At 36.6% G+C, this 22,818-nt stretch overlaps 2 non-coding genes across 2 annotated transcripts; one reads left to right on the top strand and one right to left on the bottom strand.

Moving 5' to 3' along the window:
• The first annotated feature begins 44 nt into the window (after positions 1 to 44).
• LOC112095500 lies at positions 45 to 148 on the top strand. Its single transcript, XR_002903873.1, has one exon. It is a non-coding gene; the product is annotated as a small nucleolar RNA R71 (small nucleolar RNA).
• Positions 149 to 7,412: 7,264 nt separating this feature from the next.
• Positions 7,413 to 7,520, bottom strand: LOC112101581. The gene has a single exon (XR_002907611.1). It is a non-coding gene; the product is annotated as a small nucleolar RNA R71 (small nucleolar RNA).
• Positions 7,521 to 22,818: the final 15,298 nt, after the last annotated feature.

Genomic DNA, 22,818 nt, shown 5'->3' with positions numbered 1-22,818 from the left:
GTAGTAATCCCTCCAAAAAGTATTGGCATTGATGCCATTTCTCGTACCCATGATGTGGACACTTCAAGAGTAGCCCATTGAATCGCTCCCATGTTTCGAAAAATTGCTCGTCCTCTCTCTGGGTAAACTCCGAGATTTCCCTGCGAATAGCATTGGTTTTATGCATTGGAAAATATTTATTTAAAAATTTTGTAACCATTTGTTCCCATGATGTAATGCTATTAGCAGGCAACGTATTTAACCATGAACGAGCTCTATCCTTTAAAGAAAATGGGAATAGTCTAAGTTTAACATCATCATCTGAAAAATTCTCATATTTGAATGTTTGACAAATGGCATGAAAATCATTCAAATGATTATATGGATCCTCATTTTCTAGGCCATAAAATGTAGGGAGACAATTTAACACACTAGGTTTTAATTCAAAACTCCTAGCAGCTACATTTGGGTATCTTATGCATGACGTGCTCAAATTAGCTAAGGGACTAAAATAGTCCTTAAATGGCCTCTCCTGTGGTGCTTGTAAATCCATTTTATTTTTAACGTGTTTGTGTGTGCGAAGTGTTTTTTCTAATTCAAGGTCTATAGGTTCAAGATTAGGTAATAATGACCTACGACCATGCATGCAAAATAAATAAAATAAAAATAAAGATGCAAACAAAACAAAAAATAAAGATGGGAACAAAACAAATAAAAATAAAGAAGAGGGAGAAATTACGATACTAACCTTATTGCGCTATTACAACCTTTCTATAAAAATACACAAAAATAAATACGTGAAAGAAATTAACTAAAAATTAAATTAATAAGATAAACAAAAAAAAATTACAAAGAAAAATAAATGGAAAATTAAATTACAGAATTTTAAAGAAGAGAAAAAGAAAAGAAATACTAACCTTTAAATGTAGATTTACTCTCTTTTTTTTTTTATAAGAAAAAAAAAATACAAGAAAACAAATAAAAGAAATTATTCACAAAAATTAATTCTATGAATTAAAATTACTTACCTCCCCGGCAACGGCGCCAAAAACTTGTTGTGCAAATTTTAATGTACTCGCAAGCGCACGAATCTATTGTAGTATAGACTAATGGTGACGAGTGTCGATCCCACGAGGAGGTGGATTTTAATTATATATAGAATTAATTTTGTAAATGGGTAGTTGGATTTATGGGGGAAATGATTTGGAATATGCTAATACTTAAATTAAAATGGCGAGAATAAATTCTAAAATTGGAATTGCAATGGAGAGAATAAATTGAAGAGAAAATCTATTAAATTGACGTACTTGGGTATCTGGATCCGTATCAACATGCATCATGGGCTAAATAATCCGTATTAATGCCAATTAAATCATGAGGGGGGAATCCACACCTCATGAACCACGCTCTAATCAATATGGTGCTAAGGGCTTATCGTGCCAAATAATAATAACCTTATACTAGAGAGCCGGTGTAACCAAGGCGGTATCTAGACAAGATTAGTATTATTTGTCGACGAGAAGTCAAAACATCCACAAAAATTAGAGGGGAAGAGAAAGTAAATTTACCAAATTAAGCCCATGACACATGTTGAGACTTCACCTTCAACCCAAGCTTGAAAGAAAATTAGCCACTCATAATTGAACTAGGGGCAAAATGGAAATTTATTAAAATACGAAGAAAATACAAGATGGAGAAGGAATTACAGAAAATGGATCCCAAAAATGGATTCAGAGATATCAAATTAGGGGGGGAGGCCCCCTTTTTATAGATACATGGAGTAAATCATGGCCATCGGATTAAAAACAGTTTGGACGCTCAGGATTGCGCCACGTCATCAGTCAACAGTCCACGGTTTGACCACGCGGATGAACAGTAACACGGTTTGACCCGACTTTGAACAGTAACGCGGTTTGACCCGGATGAACAGTAATGCGGTTTGGTTGAAAATAATCCTGTGTGATGCATGCACCGTACGCGAGATTTTTCGTCCACTGATATGCTGCCACGTCACCATCAACAGTACATAAGAATTTTAGTCCAACAGGATCGTGACACCTCATCAGTCAATGCCACATCATCGGTCAATGCCACGTCATCATCTGTCTATGTGAACAGTGTCGTGAACAGTAACGTATACAGTACCATACACGTGAATAGTACCGTACATGTGAATAGTGCCATTTTTCCTTTTATGCTCCTCCTAAGGTTTTCGACCGTCCTAAGTTCAAAAGTGATGTCCGTTTTGCCGTCTGATCTCTCCTTTATTGTGAAATGACTATAATGCCCCTAAAATACATAAAATACTTAATTAAAATAAAACACATGTAATTAAATCACAAGAAGGTTAAATATATAAAAGTAAGGGTTGTTAGTAAGACTTAAAATGTAAAATGACGGTTTTCTCCTTTATAAATATGCATTTTCTAACACTCAACATTAGTAAAACTTGAAGTGTAAAATGATGATTTTCTCCTTTAGAAACATACATTTTCTAACACTCAACAATATGTATGTCCGAAACCTTTTTTGTGCATTACATACTGAATACACTTCCACAACAATATGGACCTTTCAAAATTTCCTATAGCACGCATAAGGATAAATGATCAATTAATGAACTGATAATCATGTGTGTTCAAGAGGAAGGGAGACTGATAATGGAAGTTGGTGAAGGTGCATATACTGTAACACAAGGAAAGAACAAGTTTCAAGCCAAAAAGAAAGGAAAACGTAAAATACCTCCCAGGAAGAAATTAAAAAACAATACAAGTGCTTTTTTTGCAAAAAGAAATGACACATGAAGAAGGATTGCCCCAAATTTCAAAAATGGATTGAAAAGAAAGGTAAATCAATCTCTTTTATTTGTTATAAATCTAATATGGTTAATGTTAATCATAACACATGGTAGATTGACTTTGGTTCTACAATCCATGTAACAAATACCATATAGTGCAAAACCTAAGGAAGCCGGTGAAAAGTGAGCAATGCATCTTTTCTGGAAACAAGATGTGTTCACATGTGGAGGCAATTGGAACATGCAGTTTTGTCGTGAATAGTAATATGCTTTGTCGTTCTTGAGAATAATAAGACTATTTTAATTATTAAGCTTTTAAATTTTTATGTACTTGAGTAGTATGTTAATTTATTTGTTCTGCTTTTTGTGTACATAGCTCACGAATGACCCGCCCTGCTGCATATTTTGTGGAGGTGTCATTTCTTCTAACTGTGAGAGATGCCCTTTCTGAGCAAGGTCTCTTTATAGTTAATTTGGTGTCAAGGTCCCAGGCCGCTAAAGACATGGTTATATCAAGGATGAAAACGATGAGAATGGAGGATGTTCATATGGGTGTGTGTGTGAGCATCATCAAAGCATAAGTTCATGTTTATGTTCTCTGGTTATTTCAAAGTACATGTGGCTCTAGGTTGACCTAGATGGTTTTAGAGAATTTTGTGGTCAAGCCTATGTGGTTAAGATGGGGCTTTCTAGATCTAAATTAAAGCAAAGTTTGCTTAGCCCATAAAAGAAAAATGATAAGAAAATTAAAAATAGAATAACAGACTTGTTCTATTGAATCGGCAGGATCAATACAAAAGGCAGCCATCAATTTAGTTAGTTTAGCCACATTTAGTGTCCAACATGATCATTTGCAGATGCACAATTGATTTTTAATCTTTTGGTGAATTCATTTATTTTCCAGCCCATGGTGAAATATATATATCATCTATCTTTAGAATCTCTTCATTTTTTAGTGCTTCAATTTTTTCTTTTTGGCCTGGTCTAATAAACTATAGCATAACCTAATTGGCTGTCTGTAATATTCATCTTCAGGTTTTCAACCATCTATTTTGCCTTCAACTTGAGGAAGACGTCAATTTAGTGCTTTTTGGTTTGTCTTCGGAATCTTGTATCAAAGACAATTCCTTTCCTGAAGCTGCCGTTCAACTTGATAAGCTAGTAAAATTTCAACCCCTAGAAATCAGCCAAAGCACTATGGATGTAGGAAAGAAGATCAGATGCTTGAAGTGAATGACTGCCTAATATGAAAACAATCTGAATGGTATTTCTCGTCTGCAAAGCTATTTTATCGGTCCGAGCAATGGTTTGATTTCTGTAAAGATATCCAAACTAGTATGGTAGCCCCTGTAACCCGACTGTATCATGAGAACATGTTTTTCTAATGCAACTGCACAAGTGTTGTGAATCACGACATCGATGATAGCGATTGTCTCTATTTTTTTTAGTAAATCTTGTCATTTTCTCTTGGCATTGAATTCGTGTTTGTATATTATCACTTCGTAATTTAGCATGCTATACAGAAATCATTAATATCATCTAATGAGTTCAGGTTAGGCCTGTTATGTTTCCACCTTGATGGTGTATTATGGTTCCCCACTTTATAACCTTTTTTTCTCTCTCTTTTTTAATTTTTTTCCCCGTTCCCTCTCAATCTTAATAGTGGAGAGTTATTCTCCCATGGTTGGATATTGTGAAAATTTTGATTTCTTCTGTTTTAATCTCTATTTTCTCATCTTTTACAATAGAGAAGAATATCTATTTATATACATTACACCCTAGGAACAAAATGGTAAAACAACGCCTAAGATATTGCAAATCAGTATCCCTGAAAATTAGGGATTATATCTCCTAAAATCTAGTATTTAAGTCAACACATAGCTGTAAAATACAACTGACATCTACAACAATAGTCAACACCCAGCTGTAAAATACAGCTGACATCTGCAACACTCCCCCTTAAGTTGGAGCATAGATGTTCTTCATGCCCAGCTTGCATACAAACTCTTAAAACTCGTGTCCAGGTATTCCTTTTGTCAACATATCTGCAATTTGTTGTCCTGTAGGAATATACACCAAACAAATAACTCCAGTTTCCAATTTCTCTTTAATAAAATGTCGGTCTACCTCCACATGTTTTGTCTTGTCATGATGGATAGGATTTTGATCAATATTAATTGCTGCCTTATTGTCACAGTAAAGTTGGATATGACTGTTTTTTATTAACTGCAGTTCTTTAAGAACATTTTCTATCCACATAAGCTCACATACCGCATGTGCTAGTGCTCAAAACTCTGCTTCTGCACTACTTCGTGCCACTACAGTTTGCTTCTGCACTTACAAGGTTTCCCTACACCTTAGTACAATAACCTATTGTAGACTTTCTATCCATGACGTTTCTAGCCCAATCCACATCAACAAAAGCTTCTACATTCATTTTTTCTCTATTCTCAAAATAAAGTCTATTTCTCGGTGTTGACTTCAGGTATTGAAGTATTCGGTTTACTGCCACTGAGTGAGTGATAACTCTAGGAAATGAGAGTTATTACATCAATTCTAGACTCGAATCAAGATCACTTAGAGAACAAATAAGGTGTTTTATTAGATTTTAGTTACATTTTGCATAAACATTCATTTTAGTTAAGTCTTAATAAGTTTTGCTTAAATCAAAGTAATTTGTGCTAAAAACAGGTGCATAATTGTAGGTTCTCAGAAAGTCTTAAATCATAAGGGGATGTTCAGACAGTAGATGAGCAAGAGGAGGAAAGAAGATGGCCATAAAAGAAGAAAAGCACAATCGGGAATAATGCAGTGCTACTGAGCCTGTTAGAGCAACCCGTGCTGTAGTAATCTGGGAGCAAACCGGGAGAAAACTTAGGCGCGAGTCAGCGCATGTTTCCTAATTTAACGCATGCACGCTCATGGGCTTTTGTTTACCCTAATTTGCAATATAAAAGGGAGGCGTGCACCACATAGAAAGGCGGCAAGGAATTATTATTAGAATAATAACAAAGGAACGAAGAAGAAGATAAGAATTGAAGAGTGTTATTGCGGCAACATTGGAAAATCGTGGAGAATTACTTGGATTTGTTTTGATGTATTCCGAGATTAATATATTTATGTTTCTTTTTCTTTTTCAGAATATGAACTAAATTTACTTGTAGTTGATTGACAAATAATCTAATGGGTTCTTGACTGTTCTTATATGTTATTATGGTATTGCTGGAGCATTTTACTCTAGTAGTTCTTTTATGAGTATAACTGTTATTTTGATTGACTGCCCATTTAATAGTTTCAGTTAAGATAGAGCAGCAAAAGGGCATGTCTTAGCGGATATTATTAGAGTATTACTTGATCTTACGTTGAGTTTCCTGGATTAAGTTATCTTGAATCCCATAAGGGCAATACTTGAAGTTAAGATTTGTGACACACTAGACATATGTGTTCACCTTGTAGGGTGGAGAGATTAAAGGTTATAATGTCGTACCATGAATATATTAGCAACTGGTCATTGTTAATAGATTTAAAGGGTATGAGACTTCCAACATGCGATAGCTGAGGATGCAGATTTATTCTGCCCAGTGCTGCAGCACTTATTATAACAACTGATACTAACTTGATAAATAACAGTCACCCCATTAGGAGAGTTTGATCATTCAACTGCTATAATCTCAATTGAACCTTAGACACATTTACCCTAGTTTATTTCATTACAATATTGTTTTATTTAAATCTCTTGCGATCATTAATTACAATAACATTACTTGACAATTGTTTGTTTCGGTCTTAAGTTGATTTGCACTATTGTGATTGCTTTATCATTTCGAGTAACATCAATTCCTGTGGAGACGATCTTGAATACTCATCACTTTATTACTTGTTATGCATACTTGCCTATTGGCATTGGTAGTAATTGCTTATAAAAATCAACCAACAAGTTTTTGGCCCCGTTGCCGAGGATTGATTGTTTAATTTTAAGTGTGAAGTAAATCTTGATAGCGTAAAATTTGATTTGATTTATTCTATTTATTGGCAGATTGGTACATGCATGCACAAAGACAAATCTGTGGTATTGAAAGGACTGTCAGGAGATTGCGAAGAGAACAAAGGAATTCAGAAATTACTTCAAGCTGCATAATTTGTAGGATGCAGGAAATTTGAATCCTCACGGGCCCTTACAACCAGTCAATATTCAAGAAGAGCAGAATGAACATGCTAACGGGAGACAGCCAGACAACAACAATATTATTTACATGGTTGATGACAGAGACATAGCTATAAGAGATTATGCTGTGTTAACTCCTCAAGTTGTACACCCTGGTATCATCAGACCTGAAGTAGAAGCTGTAAATTTTGAGTTAAAGCCAATGATGTTTCAAATGTTGCAAACAGTTGGTCAATTCAATAGATCGCCAAATGAAGATCCTCATCTCCATCTTAAATTGTTCTTGGAAGTAAGTGATGCTTTCAAGATTGCTGGAGCAACACAAGATGCCTTAAGGCTAAGGCTCTTTCCTTATTCCTTAAGAGATCGAGCAAGAGCATGGTTAAATTCGCTACCATCTGATTCCATCACTACATGGAATGAATTAGCTGATAAATTCCTAATGAAATATTTCCCACCAACAAAAAATGCAAAGTTATGGAATGAGATTACTTCTTTCCATCAACTTGAAGATGAGAGTTTGTACGAGACTTGGGAAAGATTCAAAGAATTGCTCAGAAAGTTTCCTCATCATGGTATTCCTTGTTGCATTCAATTGGAAACTTTTTACAATGGGTTGAATCCGAGTACAAGGTTAATGGTGGATGCTTCAGCAAATGGAGCCCTGTTATCCAAATCTTACGCTGAAGCTTATGAAATTCTGGAGAGAATTGCTAATAATAACTATCAGTGGCCTTCAGCCAGGCAACCAGCAGCAAGAGAATCAGCAGGGGTACATAACATAGATGCAATTACAGCCTTATCAGCACAAGTAACCTCATTGACTAACATGGTAAAAGCCATGACATCTGCTCCAACAACAGTAAAGCAAGTTACTGAACTTTCTTGTGTATACTATAGTGAAGAACATGACTTTGATAATTTTCCTGGGAATCCAGCCTCAGTAAATTATGTGGGTAATTTCAATCGACAACCTCAGAATAACCCATATTCTAATACTTACAACCCTGGCTGGAAACAATACCCAAATTTCTCATGGAGCAATCAGCATTAAAATGCTCCAGCATTAAATAGGCAAAATAGAAACATACAACCACCTAGTTTTCATCAGTAAAGTCAAAGGCAAAAGCATATCAGTCAAGATCCAATCATTTTACTGGAAGCACTGATTAAGGAGTACATTGCAAAGAATGAAGCAATTGTGCAAAGTCAAGTTGTATCCTTGAGAAACCTGAAAAACCAAATGGGACAACTAGCCACAGTAATGAGGAGCAGAACTCAAGGAAGCCTACCTAGCAACACAGAAGACCCTAGAAGAGAGAGCAAAGAACACTGTAAGGTAATTAATTTGAGATCTGTAAAGAATGTTGATACCCTAGTTGATATGACAAAAAATGAGATGAAATTCAACTCAACACAAAAACCACCTCAAAATGGAAGCATATTACAACAAGCCCTCCATCAAGATACTGGTTACATGAGCCAAGCTACAGCAACTGCAGAGGAAATTTAACCAGAACATGCTGAAAATGAGGTTGCAACACCAGTAGCCACAACCTGCACCAAGTCAAACAAACAAAGTTTGATACCTCCTGAAGCTACTCAGTAGTTTAAACATCCACCACCTTTTCCACAAATGTTCTAGAAGCAAAAACAAGACAAGCAGTTCAGCAAATTCCTGGAAGTGCTAAAACAATTACACATAAATATACCTTTTGTAGAAGCCTTGGAGCAAATGCCAAATTATATGAAATTTCTAAAAGATATCTTGGCACGCAAAAGAAGGCTAGGAGAGTTTGAAACTGTTGTTTTAACACAAGAAAGCAGTCATATGCTCCAGAGCAAGATTCCTACAAAAGTGAAAGATCTAGGGAGTTTTACAATACCCTGCTCTATAGGAACTAGGTATGCTGGCAGAGCACTTTGTGACTTTGGAGCTAGTATTAATTTGATGCCATTATCTGTATTTAAGCAGCTGGGAGTAGGGGAATGCAGACCAACAACAGTCACTTTGCAATTAGCTGATAGATCTCATGCATACCCTTAAGGAAAAATAGAGGATGTACTGGTGAAGGTTGACAAATTCATATTTCCAGTGGATTTCATTGTACTGGACTTTGAAGCTGATAAAGAGGTACCCATTATACTGGGAAGACCTTTTCTAGTAACTAGAAAGACTCTGATAGATGTACAGAAAGGAGAACTCACCATGAGAGTGAATGATCAGCAAGTCACATTTAATGTACTAGAGGCTATGAGGAACCCTGATGAAGTAGAAGATTGCAATTTCCTAAGTGTAGTGGATTTTGTTGTAGCAGACAGAATGGACAGATGCTGCAGTAATGAACTTGACAAAGTCACCACCTTTGAGGATGTCGAAGAGGAAGATGTTGCAGTAATTCAAACAGATTAGATGGACAAACATCAATATGATAACAGGTTTATTGAACACCTGAATCTTTCAGACAGGGAAGTAAAAACAACTTTACTATCTATTGAATCACCTCCTAGTCTTGAATTAAAATTGTTACCTTCACATTTGAAGTATGCTTATCTTGGTCAAAATAACACACTACCTGTAATCATTTCTTCTACGTTAGATGCAGGTCAAGAGCAGAGTCTAGTAGATTTGCTTGGAAAATACAGAAGAGCAATTGGATGGACCATGGTAGATATAAAGAGGATAAGCCCATCAATATGCATGCATAAAATCTTGTTAGAAGATTGCTCCAGCAATTCGGTGGAATACCAAAGAAGGTTGAACCCTATTATGAAAGAAGTGGTGAAGAAGGAAATCATCAAATGGTTGGATACTGGAATCATATAACCAATATCAGACAGTTCATGGGTGAGCCTAGTTCAATGTGTTCCAAAGAAATGAGGGATAACAGTAATAGCTAATGAGAAGAATGAACTTATTCCTACAAGGACAGTGACTGGATGGAGAGTATGTATGGATTACAGGAAGCTCAATAAAGCCACAAGGAAAGACCATTTCCCACTTCCATTCATAGATTAGATGTTGGACAGACTTGCTAGAAAACAGTACTATTGTTTCTTAGATAGGTATCCAGGCTACAACCAGATTGCTATAGCTCCAGAAGATCAGGAGAAGACTACATTTACTTGTCCTTATGGAATATTTGCCTTCAGAAGAATGCCCTTTGGGTTATGCAATGCTCCAACAACTTTTTAGAGATGCATGCTGTCTATATTTTCTGATATGGTAGAGCAGACTTTAAAAGTTTTCATGGATGACTTCTCAGTTTTTGGAGAAGCATACAGTGATTGTTTACACAACTTGGAAGAAGTTCTTAAAAGATGTGAGCTGACCAACTTAATACTCAATTGGGAAAAGTGCCATTTCATGGTACATGAAGGAATAATGTTAGGTCACAAGGTATCCAAGAATGGCATTGAGGTGGACAAAGCCAAGATAAAGGTAATAGATAAACTGCCACCTCCAACTTTAGTAAAGGGTATTAGGAGTTTTTTGGGTCATGCTGGATTCTACAGGAGATTTATTAAGGATTTTTCCAAAGTAGCTAAACCACTATGCTCATTACTCGAGCATGACAAACCTTTTCACTTTGACAAAGATTGCCTTCAAGCATTTGGAGAATTAAAGAAAGCTCTGATCACTGCTCTAGTAGTTATATCTCCAGATTGGACTTTACCATTCGAACTGATGTGTGATACTAGTGATCATTCTGTGGGAGCAGTACGAGGGCAAAGAAATGATAAGGTTTTTCACTATATATACTATGCAAGCAAAACTTTCAATCCAACTCAGATCAATTACACCACTATAGAGAAAGAGTTACTAGCAGTAGTATTTATTTTTGACAAATTCAGAACTTACCTGGTAGGTACTAAAGTAACTGTTTACACAGACCATGCAGCCATCAAATATTTAATTTCAAAGAAGGATGCCAAACCAAGATTAATAAGATGGATCTTATTGCTTCAAAAATTTGATTTGAAAATTAAAGATAGAAAGGGAACTGAGAATCAAGTAGCAGACCACTTGTCACGACTTGAAGCAGACACTAGTACATTGACAAGGAAGGGTATCACTAAAACATTTCCTGATGAACCGATGCTGGCAATACAGCAAGCACATATGCTACAGCAGTTAGGACTCCCATGGTATGCAAATTTTGCTAATTACTTAGTAAGTGGAATGCTACCACCTGAGCTGAAGTTTTAAGAGAAAAAGAAATTTCTTCATGATCTTAGAAGTTATCAGTGGGATGACCCACATTTATATAAGCTATGCTCAAATCAAGTGATACGAAGATGTGTTGCAGCAGGAGAGATTCCCCACATATTGGAGGCATGTCATGCTGCAGCATATGAAGGACATTTTGGTGGTCACAGAACAGTTGCTAAAGTTTTGCAATCAGGTTATTACTGGCCCACTATTTTTAAAGATGCTTATGAATTTATTAAATATTGTGACAGGTGTGAAAGGACAAGGAACATAACTAGAAGACATGAAGTGCCATTTACCAACATCTTGGAAGTGGAGGTTTTTTATGTCTGGGGAATAGATTTTATGGGACCCTTCCCACCATCCTTTGGGAACTTATATATCATTGTTGCTGTAGATTATGTCTCCAAGTGGGTAGAAGTTGCAGCATTACCTACCAATGATGCTAAAACAATGGTGGCTTTTCTTAAAAAAAAAATGTTTTTTCCAGGTTTGGCACTCCTAGAGCCATTATTAGTGATGAGGGTACACATTTTTGCAATAAAGTCTTTGCTGCAGTAATGATGAAATATGGAGTCAGACACAAGATAACAACAACATATCACCCACAATCCAATGGTCAAGCTGAAGTGTCCAACAGAGAAATTAAAAAGATCTTAGAAAAGGTGGTGAACCCAACGAGGAAGGATTGGTCTTTACACTTGCATGACTCTCTATGGGCCTACAGAACAGCATACAAAACTCCACTTGGCATGTCTCCTTACCGAATTGTTTATGGCAAGGCTTGTCATTTGCTACTAGCGCTAGAGCATACAAAACTCCACTTTGCATGTCTCCTTACCGAATTGTTTATGGCAAGGCTTGTCATTTGCTACTAGAGCTAGAGCATAAAGCACACTGGGCACTGAAGAAACTAAATTGGGATATTCATGCTGCAGCAGAACAAAGGAAGCTTCAACTTTGTGAGCTTGATGAATTAAGGCTATTTTCATATAAAAATGCTAGAATTTATAAAGAGAGGACAAAACGCTGGCATGACAAGCATATTCAGCACAAGTAATTCAACCCTGGTCAATTGGTGTTACTCTACAATACAAGACTAAGATTATTTCCGGGAAAGCTCAAGTCACGATGGTCTGGCCCGTTTAAGCTGTTAAAGTTTTATCCTCATGGAGCTGTTGATCTTCTAGATGAACAAACAGGTCAAGAATTCAAAGTTAATGGACACAAGGTTAAGCACTACATACATCCAGCAGCAGATTGTTCAAAGGAGGTGTTACTCCTTAAAGAACCCAGCTATTGAACAATGAAAGAAGGTCAGGCTGAAGGACCTTAAATCAAGCGCTCCATGAGAGGCAACCCATTGTAGAGACAACCACTTCAAACCAATTTTGATCTCCTTTGGTTTTGTTGACAAGCTATCCCTCCTTACCCTTTTTATTTAATTTTGTTATTTCATTCTAGCCATTTAATTTTATCTTTTCAAAGTATTGCATTCTTTACTTTTGCTATCATTTGATCTATTTAATTTTAATTTCAGAATTAATTTTAGTTTATGGGAAATATATGTGACAATTGAATTACATATTGACAAATGAGGTTGTATGGTGGCAGAGTGCAGAGGCGAGCCACGTGTCAGAGGCTTTAGTGTGGACTATGTAACCGTTGCTAGAGTAAGTGAATAGGTGCTTCAGCAACCAATTTTACCGTTACAGTAAATTAAAAGATGGAGCCTCTCACTTACCGTTGGAGATAAGTCATGACAGATGGAGACATGGATGTGGATGGAAATTGCGAACAAATCTCTGAAATTAATGCTTTAATTTTATTAACTGAGATTTTTGGGATATGCACATTACTTTTTAAATATTTTATTCCCTCATTTATCTTTGGTTACCGTAATTATCTTTAATTAAAGTCCACTATAAAAAGGAGTCACTGTGCTTAGTGCTCTACGCCACTATTCCCCATCTCCTTTGCAAAGACAACTATAACAATTCTTAAACTCTTATTCTCTTTCTACTCTCAGGGACATTAGCCTCAACTTGTTACTGCAACAGCAATGCCGAGGTATAAGAAAACAACCAGCCGACTCAAAGATCCGTCACGCTTCCAGAGTTACCATGCCGAAGAAAAATATGAAGAATTCATAAAGCCGCATAGGATTTTGGAAGAAAAAGGGTTTCAATTTCCAGACAAACTCACTGGAATTGTGCAAACAATTCATAATGCTGCAGCAAAGCGAGGATGGCTAGAGTTTTGCAACCACCCTCGAGATCCTGTGCTACCTGTAGTTAAAGAATTTTACGCCAATTCGGTAAGCCCTGATCAGCACAACATTTGGGTAAGAAACACACTTGTTCCACTAAACATCGTGTTATCAATGCTTTTTATAATTTACCTGCTGAAATTAATTGTGAGTATGCCAAGTTGCGTGATAAATTAACTCCGAAAAAGTAGAACACTATTTTCACAACTCTTACAATTGAAGGGGCATCATGGGCAAACGAGGAAAGACATGTAGTTAATAGGATAGATTTGAAACCTATTGCTAAGGTGTGGGTGAAATTTTTGAAATCTAGGCTTATGCCCACCACTCACACTACTACAGTTTCGCAAGACAGGTTGGTCTTGTTATATGTCATTGTTCGAGGGCTTCCCATAGATGTGGGTAGCATCATCGCAAAAGAAATCTGAGATTGTGCAGCCAAGACTCACCGAACTGCTGCCTTGTTGTTTGCTTCACTCGTCACCAGCATTTGTGTAGTTTTCGGTGTTCATCTTGACGCCAGAGATGACCATGTCAAGAATGATGGTGCCTTCACAGCACGTACCGTTGAGAGAGTTGCTGGTGAGAGTGCTGGAACAACCACTGAACCAGCTGTCGTAACAGGAGCAAGACGAGCTATTGGCTTAGAACAGACCACCCAGGCACTCAGCGCAAGTATAACTAAATGTGTGGAAGCTCAGCAGAGGGAAAATGATCGGTTTTGGAGTTATCTACAGCACCTAGACAACCAACTACACCAATTTACTCTGTACATGAAATGCACTCACCGAAACTTCCCTGATGCATTGCTCCAGCAGTACAATTTTGACACCAACACCATAGGTGCTCCAGCAGAAGCCAGTGAGGAAATCATTGCCACAGATGAACCAGCAAATGAAGCTGCAGCCGAACCACAAGCAGAGGTAGAATCAGAAGATGTTGAATCATTTGATCCACCTGAGGAAGAAGGTGACAAGTCTGAGACTGATAGCTCACCCACAAAAGCAGAGGACAATTCAGAGAAGGAACGTGAGGAACCAACCATCCCAACCCAGCCCAAAAACCAAGAAAAAGCACATTATTCCAAAAGAGGAGGAGGAAGACCCTGAAGAGGAGCCGTCTATTCCAGTCATTGCGAGCAAGAGTAAAGACAAGGGTAAAGCAAAAATAGCAACACCTCCAGCCTCTAAAGATAAAATGGAGCAAGTTGATGCCGAGCTGGCTACTGCAGCAGCCAGAGCTATGCCTATACCTGAATAAGCCAAGCAACTACTTGCGGTCATTGCTGTAATCACAGTTGAGGGTCAGGCAGCTGATGCATTAACTCAAAGGCCTCCACAGCAAACTCCTAGCAAGCCTATTCACACCAGTCCGCGACAATCCGGCAAACAAAAAGGCAGTACGTCTACAGGTACTGCTATAGCAACCCCAGCCATAACTCCTTTCACCAGCCCCGTGACGAAAAAGACAAAGACATTGCCAGCTACTTCCCTCAAAGCTTCACTAAAGGATAAGCTGCGTAGTGCATCCAAGAAGCGCTGATAGCATCCCGTCATGTGCTGCAGTCCCCACCATAGGAGAGTACTCTTTCCTTACTAGTTCATTTGTTTTTAAAAAAAAAATTTGTTTGTCAATTTGTGTGGTATTTTCTAAGGTCTTCTATATCCTTGTCAGTTTGTGTACCTTTGTTATGTATGCTTGTGAGGACACAGCAACTCTCAAGTTTGGGGGGGGGGGTTGTGTTTCCGAATGCTTGTGTTTATGTTTGTGTTGTGTTTGTGTTGTGTGAAGCTCTGTTATCTGTTATTTGTGTATGGATTTGAAAACCTAATGAAGATAAATTGAGCGTTATTCAGTATATCTGAGAATGCCAAGTAGAGATAATTATAGATAGAAGTGAAATTCTGTCCCAACACTTAGACTTTGGTTGAATTGTATGAGACTGCTAGAGCAGAGCCAAAAGAATAGAAAATATCTTAAGTTTGGAGGGAGAAGCAAGTTGATTTACTGTAATATCTATGAAATAAACTATGCTCTAATGGCTCAAGTTGCTGAATAACCAGATATGAGTATGTACCCTATATGTAGAACTGTGTCAAATGTAGCGAGAGTTATGAGCACTACTGTAGCAAATAAAAAAAAGAATAAAGAGAGAGAAAGAAGTCCTTTATCTAAGGCATTGAGTAGCCAGGTCTGTTCATGAGCCCCATGTTCAGCCTTGAGTAAAAGATACCTCTATATAAGATTACACTGCAAATATTGCTGCAGCAACTCTGATCTGGGCATGGTTTGAGTAATTGGGTGTCATCATTACAAGTGATTGACATTCACATGAAAGATAAATGTTACAGTGAGGAGGTTGATTACTCCCCAGTTTATCAATGTTAAAAATATCACAGTTTGAGTATGTGAAATTTATGCGTCCCCATTTATGAATGAGTTGTTATCACTGCTGAAATTCATGCAGTCCTTTGGTGATGTTATAGCATCTCTGGAATTCAACCAAGGGAAGCACACACACACTATGGACAGAATGTAACTTAAGTCTATAACTGATTTACTATGGTCATTTTGTATGATTGGGATTGTGATTTGAAGGTGGAAGAATCCTTGCAAATTTGATAAAAGAGCTAAAGTTGTATGCATGATTGTTTGCGGGAAGTGTTAGTTTGTGTCATTACTTGAGGGCAAGTAATGGTTTAAGTTTGGGGGTGTGATAACTCTAGGAAATGAGAGTTATTACATCAATTCTAGACTCGAATCAAGATCACTTAGAGAACAAATAAGGTGTTTTTATTATATTTTGGTTACATTTTGCATAAACATTCATTTTAGTTGAGTCTTAATAAGTTTTGCTTAAATCAAAGTAATTTGTGCTAAAAATAGGTGCATAATTGTAGGTTCTCAGAAAGTCTTAAATCATGAGGGGATGTTCAGACAGTAGATGAGCAAGAGGAGGAAAGAAGATGGCCACAAAAGAAGAAAAGCACAATCAGGAATAATGCAGTGCTGCTGAGCCTGTTAGAGCAACCCGTGCTCTAGCAATCTGGAAGCAATGCGGGAGAAAACTTAGGCACAGGTTAGCGCATGTTTCCTAATTTAATGCATGCACGCTCATGGGCTTTTATTTATCCTAATTTGCAATATAAAAGAAAGGCGTGTGTTGAGTGTTAGAAAATGCATATTTATAATGGAGAAAACCGTCATTTTACATTTCAAGTCTTATTAACAACCCTTACTTTTATGTATTTAACCTTCTTGTGAATTAATTACGTGTGTTTTATTTTAATTAAGTATTTTATGTATTTTAGGGGCATCATGGTCATTTCAAAATAAACGAGAGATCAGACGGCAAAACGGACATCACTTTTGAACTCAGGACGGTCAAAAACCTGAGGAGGAGCATAAAAAGAAAAATGGCACTGTTCACATGTACGGTACTGTCAACGTTACTGTTCACGACACTGTTCACATAGACGGATCGATGACGTGACATTGACCGATGATGTGGCATTGACTGATGAGGTGTCATGATCCTGTTGGACTAAAATTCTTATGTACTGTTGATGGTGACGTGGCAGCATATCAGTGGACGAAAAATCTTGCGTACGGTACATGCATCACACAGGATTATTTTCAACTAAATCGTGTTACTGTTCATCCGTATGGTCAAACTATGTACTGTTGACTGATGATGTGGCACAATCCTGAGCGTCCAAACTGTTTTTAATCCGATGGCCATGATTTACTCCATGTATCTATAAAAAGGGGGCCTCTCCCCCCTAATTTGATAGCTCTGAATCCATTTTTGGGATCCATTTTCTATAATTCTTTCTCCATCTTGTATTTTCTACGTATTTTAATAAATTTTCATTTTGCCCCTAGTTCAATTATGAGTGGCTAATTTTCTTTCAAGCTTTGGTTGAAGGTGAAGTCTCAACATGTGTCATGGGCTTTCTTTGGTAAATTTACTTTCTCTTCCCCTCTAATTTTTGTGGATGTTTTGATTTCTCGTCGACAAATAATACTAATCTTGTCTAGTACCGCCTGGGTTTCACCGGTCCCCTAGTACAAGGTTATTATTATTTGGCACGATAAGCGCTTAGCACCATATTGATTAGAGCGTGGTTCATGAGGTGTGGATTCCCCCCTCATGATTTAATTGGCATTAATAAGGATTATTTAGCCCATGATGCATGTTGATACGGATCCAGATACCTAAGTACGTCATTTCAATAGATTTCTCTTCAATTTATTCTCGCCATTGCAATTCCAATTTTAGAATTTATTATCGCCATTTCAATTCCAATTTTAGGATAATTTAAATCACTTCCACCACAATTCCAACTCTACATATAATTAAAATCCACCTCCTCGTGGGATCGACACTCGTCACCATTAGTCTATTCTACAATAGATTCGTGCACTTGCGAGTACATTAAAATTTACACAATAAGTTTTTGGCGCCGTTGCCAGGGAGGTAAGTAATTTTAATTCATAGAATTAATTTTTGTGAATAATTCCATTTAATTGTTTTCTTGTATTTTTTTCTTTAAAAAAAGAAAAAAAGAAAAAAAATAACGAATCTACATTTAAATGTTAGTATTTCTTTTCTTTTTCTCTTCTTTAAATTTCTGTAATTTAATTTTCAATTTATTTTTCTTTGTAATTTTTTTTATCTTATTAATTTATTTTTAGTTAATTTATTTCACGTATTTGTTTTTGTGTATTCTCATAGAATGGTTTTAACAGCGTGATAAGGTTAGTAACGTAATTTCTCCCTCTTCTTTATTTTTATTTGTTTTGTTCCCATCTTTATTTTTATTTTATTTGTTTTGCATGCATGGTCGAAGGTCATTATTACCTAATCTTGAACCTATAGACCTTGAACTTGAGAAAACACTTTGCACACACAAACAAGTTAAAAATAAATTTGGAATAGATTTACAAGCACCACAGGAGAGGTCATTTAAGGACTATTTTAGTCCCTTAGCTAATTTGAGCACATCATGTATAAAATACCCAAATGTAGCTGCTAGAAGTTTTGAACTAAAACCTAGTCTGATAAATTGTCTCCCAACATTCTATGGCTTAGAAAATGAGGACCCATATAATCATCTGAACGATTTTCATGCTATTTGTCAAACTTTTAAATACGAGAAATTTTCAGACGATGATATTAAACTCAAACTATTCCCATTTTCTTTAAATGATAGAGCTCGTTCATGGCTTAATACACTGCCTGCTAATAGCATTACATAATAGGAACAAACGGTAACTAAATTTTTGAATAAATATTTCCCAGTGCATAAAATAAATGCTATTCGCAAGGAAATTTTGGAGTTTACCCAGAGAGAGGACGAACAATTTTTCGAAACATGGGAGCGATTTAATGGGCTACTCTTGAAGTGTCCACATCATGGGTACGAGAAATGGCACCAATGCCAATACTTTTTGGAGGGATTACTACCAAATGTGCAAGAATGGCTAATGGCAACAAGTGGAGGAGAGCTAATGTCAAAAAGTGCATCAGAGATTTGGGAATTCTTCCATCGAGAAGCGGATAATTCTCAACAACTGAGTCAATCACTCAGGAATACTAGAAGAATTAAGGGAGTAAATGAGGTTCAAATTGGCGAATCCAGTTCAGAAATTAAAGAAGTCAAAGCAATAATTGAAGGTCTCTCTCGACAAATAACATCGTTATCGACTGCTAAATCAACAGAGCCACATGACCCTGACTCATATCCAGATCAAGCCAATGCCATAGGTGTAATGAGAAAGCCATCAAATTACAACCTATACTCCAACACATATAACCGTGGATGGAGAGACCACCCCAATTTTTCATGGTCTCAAGGATTCCAACATAATGAACCAGCAGCTCCAGCTCCACCAATGCAAAAAATTTCTCAAATTCCTCAAGCCTCTCAGCCCCCATTTAGACTATTCAATCAGAACCAAAACTACTCTCAACCCAGACCATGGGAGGATGCATTCCAGAATTTCAAGAATGTTACTCACTCCATGATTGAGCAACAGAACCGCACCATTGATGGACTACAAAATGAGTTGAGAGCAGGCTTCAACTCACAAGCTCAATCAGTTTCAAGCCTCGAGAAGATGGTGGGACAACTTGCTTCTTCAGTTCAGACCTTGGCAATGAGTGTTGAAAAAGGCAAGTTTCCAAGTCAACCAGTGCCTAATCCTAAAGGAGTGCATGAAGCAAGTACCAGCTCACCACAGCAGCATGGAGAGGTTAAAGCAGTCATGACCTTGCGAAAAGGAAAAGAAGTCAACAACAAAGTGGAGATGCCGGTGACAAAAGAAAATCAAATTGTACCTGTAAATGTTGAAGACTCACCACTGGAGGAGAAAGAAGAAACCAACCCACGAGAATACGTTCTGAAAGCTCCATTTCCTCATAAGTTAGCGAAAGGAAAGAAGGGAAAATCCACAGGTGAGATTCTTGAAATCTTCAAATAGGTAAGCGTTAACAGCCCTTTACTTGATGCTATTAAACAAGTTCCATCTTATGCCAAGTTTCTTAAAGACCTTTGTACTAAAAAGAGAAATATTCATGTTCAAAAAAAGGCATTTTTAACAGAAAACATTAGTTTTATCCTCCAACATAAATTTCCTCTAAAATGCAAAGACCCATGCTCCCCTACTATCTCATGTAGCATAGGGAACCACACAATTGAGAATGCTTTGTTGGATTTAGGAGCTAGTGTAAATCTATTGCCTTACTCAGTATTTTTGAAACTTGGACTTGGAGAATTACACCCAACTCCAGTAGTGTTACAGCTTGCAGATCGGTCCACGAAAATACCTCGTGGTATTGTGGAGAGGACATGCTTATCCAGGTAGACAAGTTTTATTTTCCTGTTGATTTAATTGTAATTGAGACTCAACCAATATAAGATTCAAGGAAGCACATCCCCATTATTCTAGGCCGACCTTTCTTGGCAACTGCCGATGCTCATATTCAATGCAGAACTGGAAATATGCAGTTGTCCTTCGGCAACATGACTATGGAGCTGAACATCTTCAACATTGCCAAACAACCTCACAATGCAGATGATGGAATTGTTGATGTGGATTTAATAGAAACAATAGTTGATAATACTTTTGTTTCAAACCTTAGTGATGATCCTTTACAAACAAGTTTAACTCACTTTGGTTTAGATTTTGATATTGATAGATCAGTTGATGAGGTCAACGCCCTGCTTGACTCAGCACCATCTATGGACACTAATAAATGGAAGTCAAGAGTTGAACAACTAGCACCATCAGAGAAGAAACTCATCCCATCATCAGAATCACCACCAAAACTTGAGCTCAAACCATTGCCCAATACTATGGAATATGTATTTTTGGGAGAAGAAAGTACTATGCCGGTAATCATCTCATCATCCCTCAATGACGAACAAAAAGGTAAGTTGTTGGATGTTTTAAAAGAGCACAAAGGAGCATTAGGATGGACCATAGCAGACATTAAAGGTATAAACCCAGTAGACTGTATGCATTACATTCACCTTGATGAAAATGCTAAATCGACTAGGGAAATGCAACGTCGGTTAAATCCTAACATGAAATAAGTTGTTAGAATTGAAGTCCTTAAGCTATTAGACGCAGGTATCATTTACCAAAATTCTGATAGTTCATGGGTCAGTCTTGTACAAGTTGTCCCTAAAAAGTCAGGAGTCACAGTAGTTACCAATGCTGATAATGAATTGATACCAACTAGAGTAACTACAGGTTGGCGTGTATGCATTGATTATAGAAAGTTGAATTCTGTCACACGTAAAGACCATTTTCCTTTACCATTTATCGATCAAATGCTTGATAGATTAGCAGGCCATGAATTTTATTGCTTTCTAGATGGCTACTCAGGATACAATCAGATCCCCATAACACCAAAAGATCAAGAGAAAGCTATTTTCACTTGCCCTTTTGGCACTTTTGCATATAGGAGAATGCCATTTGGATTATGTAATACACTTGCTACATTTCAACGATGCATGTTGAGCATTTTTCTGATATGGTTGAACGATTCCTTGAAGTCTTTATAGATGATTTTTCTGTCTTTGGTGACTCGTTTGATCAATGTTTACATCATCTAACACTAGTTCTGCAGAGATGTATCGAAAAGAACTTGGTCTTAAATTGGGAGAAGTGTCATTTTATGGTAAAACAAGGTATTGTTCTCAGTCACATCATTTCGAGCAAAGGTATTGAGGTTGACAAAGCCAAGGTGGATCTCATTTCTAATCTTCCTCCACCCAAAACAGTCAGAGAAGTAAGATCTTTCCTTGGGCATGCTGGTTTTTATAGACGTTTCATTAAAGATTTTAGCAAAGTTTCTAGACCCTTATGCAATCTACTTGCTAAAGATGTATCTTTTATCTTTGATGATTTATGTCTTATGGCTTTTGAAAAATTAAAGCAATTGTTGACATCATCACCCATCATTCAGCCCCCAAATTGGAGCTTACCATTTGAACTCATGTGTGATGCATCTGATTATGCAGTAGGAGCAGTATTAGGACAAAGAATTGATCGAATTCCCCATGTTATTTACTCTGCTAGTATGACATTGAATGATGCACAATTGAATTATTCAACTACAAAAAAAGAAATGCTAGCAATAGTGTTTGTATTAAAGAAATTTCGGTCTTATCTCATTGGTTGTAAAATAATTGTGTTCACAGATCATGCTGCTCTTAAATATCTTCTTACAAAGAAATATGCAAAAGCTAGACTAATTCGTTGGATGTTACTTTTGCAGGAGTTCAACTTGGAATTTAAAGATAAAAAAGGCACAGAGAATGTTGTAGCTGACCATCTCTCTCGTCTGCATTTTGACACAATTATAGAATCATTACCATTGAATGAGTCATTCAATGATGAACAATTGATGAGTGTGGAAGTATTACCTTGGTATGCTGATATAGTTAATTATCTTGTTACAGGTCAACTTTCAGAGCATTAGATCAAGCAAGACAAGGCTAAATTCTTTGCAGAAATAAAGAATTTCTTTTGGGATGACCCTTATTTGTTCAAGGGGTAAGAGCTCGTTTAGTCCCTATATTTTGAAGTTAGTGTCCTTTTAGTCTCTATATTTTAAAAAATACCTCAAATCATCCCTACCATTAAATTATTAACACTTTTGCCATTATCTTTTGTTCCTTTTAACTTATTTTTATAATTTTACCCTTTTATAATAACTTTTTAGACATTATTAAAAAGAAAAAAATAAATTACCAGTTTAACACCAAAAAATAAAATAAAATAAAATATATATATTAATTTTTGTGGAACACACTCTTGAGTTAAAATATTAATTTTTCTAAAAAAATTTATAATGTAATTTTTTACAATATTAATTTTTT

Source organism: Citrus clementina, unplaced genomic scaffold, assembly GCF_000493195.1.
Source record: "Citrus clementina cultivar Clemenules unplaced genomic scaffold, Citrus_clementina_v1.0 scaffold_9, whole genome shotgun sequence".
NCBI lineage: Eukaryota > Viridiplantae > Streptophyta > Magnoliopsida > Sapindales > Rutaceae > Citrus > Citrus x clementina.
This window is presented reverse-complemented; position numbering and strand designations above follow the sequence as displayed.